Here is a 4,628-nt window from a genome sequence, read left to right on the forward strand (position 1 = left end):
CCCCCCCCCCCCCGGCAAATTCTGATAACTGAGGACTAGGAACTCTAGTACTCTATGCATCCAAAAAAGACTGATGTAGCAGTTATCATGTTAGTATTAATCTGAACATGTAAAACATCATATATTTGATCCATAGCAGTACAACAAGTATTATACAAAAGAACTATTAGTTAAGTTATGCAAATTTTGCACATATTGCCCACTTGTATTTACTAGGGAGTTTCTAGGTACTAGAAGGTGTTCCACATAACTATCAAGTACTATAAACATTCTGAAATAGTCACTAGCATTATCTCCATTTTATAGAGGAGGAAAAAAAAACTAAAATAATTTTAAAGTACAGCTCTAAAGTCTGCACCTAGGAAGTGGAACATTATGGAGAAGAATTAAAATATTTCATTCTAAATTGTCTGTTTCCAGAGATGTAATACTTAGTCAGGTTATAGGTTTGACTAGGGATAGGAGTATGGTGGGTAGGCAGGACTCTGTCCTCTGAGGGCTAGAGAAAAATTCCTCCCTTTTTCAAAAACAATTTTTTTTATTAGATATTTTCTTTTGCAGTAGTGGATTGACTTCTTATAGTTCCTTATGTTAATCGTTTCTTTTGCTTTCTCTTCTACGTTAATGGATCAGTCAGATAACACACGGCCCACCCAGATAACCAGGATCATCTGCCTGTTTTAAAGCCAAGTGATTAGCAACCAGGTGACTAGATGATTAATTTCTTCTTTGATCTCAATTGACCTTTGCCATGTAATATAGTTGTTTATAAATTTCAGGAAATGAGATTTAAAACCTTGTGGGCAAGGCTCTGTTCCGCCTCACTCTATGTATCTTTCCATGAAAAGAGTAATCATTTGCCAGAGGAGTGATAGAGATAAAAGTGACTGATTTGAAAAGTATAGCTGAAAAGAAATCCACTTTTTACTGTATAGACTATAACCTGAGATTTTATTATGTTCAATTTCTTGGAAAGCTGGTTTGTATTATAATTGCTGTTCATATGAACCTGTTAGTATTTGTGTGTGTGAATGTGAGTACTTGTGTGGTGGTTAGAGGAGAATTTCTAATGTTGGGTCCCCATCTTGTTTGAGATTGGTTGACTATTCCACTGCCACATGTGCCAAGATAACTGCCTGTGAGCTCCTGAATATTCTCTTATCTCTGGCTATGACCTCATCTCCTTGTAGCAGAACTAGGATTACAGGTGTGTGCTACCACTCAGCCTTTATATTGTTCTGGGGATCCAAACTAATGCCCACATACTTTATCCATTAAGCTGTCTTCCTAGCTCCAAAAAGTTTCTTTATGACACAAAGAAATAGAGAGAATAAAACAAAACCTTCATATCCGTTTTCCAAATGTTTTCTGAGAAAATAAAAATGAAATTAATTTATGAGGGTTGAAAGTCTAAGTAATTGAAAAGGGTAAAGTGAAAGTCATTCTTCCTGGTACCAGGTCACAGTACCCACAATACACAAATACTCATGAAACCTAAGAGTATTGTGATTAGAGTATATATAGAATAAAATTGTTCTAGACTCCCACATGGTTCATGCATATAAAAATGTACATATGTGGATACCTATATTTAAAAATTCATCATGCTTTTTTACTTATATCCCTTACTATGTGGCAAAGGTTGTGCTAGTCTTTTAATAAGCATTCTTTTCCATTTTATTTTTATAGCCTGTTGTTACAGATGACAGAACAGACACTTGGAAAATTCAGGGACTTCACTAAAATCACACATTTTAGAGAGAAGCAAAAAGCATCATCAGAAAGTAATTCTAGAGAGCAGGGGAATATCAGAAGGTCAGAGCTGTCTGTTCGTGCCATTTAGAGACCACTGGAGTCAGATGGGTATGGGGAAATACTTTGTAGCTGGTAAAGAAGGGGGAAGGGTATATTCACCCAAGTAGGCAAGGGAGTGGGCAGTAGGATGACTCTCGAATATAAATATATAAATGAATTTGCTGAAGGAAATACATTTAGACCTGTACAGCCAAAGTCAAGAGGAATAGATATTGGCTGGAAATAGAAGCAGTCATCAATAGTCTCTCAACCAAAAAAAGCACAGGACCAGATGGGTTTAGTGCAGCGTTCTATCAGACTTTCAAAGAAGACCTAAGTCCAACTCTCCTCAAAGTATTCCACAAAATAGAAAGAGAAGGTACTCTACCCAATTCATTCTATGAGGCCACAATTACTCTGATACCTAAACCACACAAAGATCCAACAAAGAAAGAGAACTTCAGACCAATTTCCCTTATGAATNTNGATGCNAAAATACTCAATAAAATCCTCGCAAACTGAATCCAAGAACACATCAAAATGATCATCCTTCATGTCCAAGTAGGCTTCATCCCAGGGATGCAGGGATGGTTTAATGAAATCCATGAATGTAATCCATTACATAAACAAACTCAAAGACAAAAACCACATGATCATCTCATTAGATGCTGAGAAAGCATTTGACAAAATCCAACACCCCTTCATGATAAAAGTCTTGGAAAGATCAGGAATTCAAGGCCCATACCTAAACATAATAAAAGCAATCTACAGCAAACCAGTAGCCAACATCAAAGTAAATGGAGAGAAACTGGAAGCAATCCAACTAAAATCAGGGACTAGACAAGGCTGCCCACTCTCTCCCTACCTATTCAATATAGTACTTGAAGTCCTAGCCAGAGCAATNNGACAACAAAAGGAGATCAAGGGGATACAAATTGGTAAGGAAGAAGTCAAAATATCATTATTTGCAGATGATATGATGGTATNCATAAGTGACCCTAAAAAGTCCACCAGAGAACTCCTAAACCTGATAAACAGCTTCAGTGCTGTAGCTGGATATAAAATTAACTCAAACAAATCAGTAGTCTTCCTCTACATGAAGGACAAATGGGATGAGAAAACTCTATGGACTAAAAACCCCTTTCACAGCATATCTTTCTCTCTCTTTCTCTCTCTCTCTCTCTCTCTCTCTCTCTCTCTCTCTCTCTCTCTCTCACACACACACACACACACACACACATTTTTCCCTCAGGATATTCTTGAGCATATTCAATATATTTTATAAAGCCCAGGTGGGGAAGGCTTCTTTTATGGTAATTTAATTAAATGGCTTCTTTTATGGTAATCTTGAGGTAGTTTCTTTTCTTCAATTTGTATTATTCTCTTATGTCTTTAACTATGTCTACTTATTCTTTTCCTTCCCAAACTACCTAGAACAACTTGACTCTTCTTTTTTATAGTTTGGGGATGTTTACTATGATTCTGTGAATATATTCTGTTGTCAAAGTTAATTTTAAAATGTGGAAACCTACAGAGGACAAACCATATTACCAATCTTACCCATATATGAACCCTGCCAGTTAAAACAATGACCACCCTGGCAAGACATACCAACTAGTGCAAAAGTAGAACCAATGTCAAGGGAGCAACCATCTCTTTCTGATTTTATTTAAATAAAATTCTGCAATATGAAACACAAATTTGGTATAATTTTGGGGGTTGAGTACTGAGGCTAGACAATTCCTAGGCCCAATGAGAGAACCTACTTCTATTACTCAGCTAAATGTACATAGTATTACACTAACTTGTAATTACTTATCACTATAGCCATGGATTATTACATCTCCTCAACCTTCATCAGAGAAGCTTCTATTTGTAATAGTGATTAATAGAGAAACCCACAGCATGTCAAGGTACTGAAAAAAAAAAGGTTGTTGAATACTTATCTCTAAGCACAGAATTTAGGTAACATCCCCTACTCCCAAGGCTCAGAAGTCATTGTAGAATAGGGGCAGAGAGATTGTAAGAATCAGAGGTGGATGATGACTACAAGAAAACAGTGTTTTCTGGAGACTGCAAGACAGTTACACAAATGAGTTCAAAGTAGTTGAGACAGCTTGTTCACAGCCTGCACAAGAAGACACAAAATTTCAGATGGAAAATGGAGGTAAGTATGAAGTTTCAACCCTACCTAAAGAGTATTTGCCAATTGATAGCTGCTAGGAGAGAATTGGATTTCTGTATAAGTGCAGTCCCCATTGCATGTATGGCAGTTCATATATGGGCAGTACAAATGGGACTTGATGGGGCTTAAAAATAACCAAGAAGACAGAGTTGAGTCAGTTGGGAAGAATGTATGGATCTGGGAGGAATAAGGGAAGGAGATGAATATGTTTAAAGTACATTGTACAAAATGCCTCAAAGAACAAATAAAATGAAAATAAATGTTTACAATGATCTTTAAAAAGGTGGAAACCTAGTTATCTTCTAAATGCCACTGGTAAAGATTCTTCAGAGGTAAAATAACAAGTTAAGTATTGCTGTGGGCTCTTCAGAAGCATAACCCAAATGTAAAGCCAGAATTGTTGAAGCATGATTTTTTTCTTTGTGTCTTAGTTACTTGTTTGTTGCTGTGAACAGATGCCATGACCAAGGAAACTAATATAAGAAAACATTTAATTGCAGGCTTGTGTACAGAATCAGAGGATTAGTCCATGATCATCATGATATGGAGCAAAAAGTCATGGCACTAGAGTTGTAGTTGAGAACTTTATAGCTTGATCCATAAGTAGCAGGGAGGGAGGGAAGAAAAAAGGGAGGGAGGGAGGGAGGGA

The 4,628-nt window shown here is 36.7% G+C and overlaps 1 pseudogene; it reads left to right on the top strand.

Moving 5' to 3' along the window:
• The window catches only part of LOC110314420, a 21,955-nt pseudogene that overhangs the window by 15,007 nt on the left and 2,320 nt on the right, over positions 1 to 4,628 (top strand).

This window comes from Mus pahari, chromosome X (assembly GCF_900095145.1).
Source record: "Mus pahari chromosome X, PAHARI_EIJ_v1.1, whole genome shotgun sequence".
In the NCBI taxonomy this organism is placed as follows: domain Eukaryota; kingdom Metazoa; phylum Chordata; class Mammalia; order Rodentia; family Muridae; genus Mus; species Mus pahari.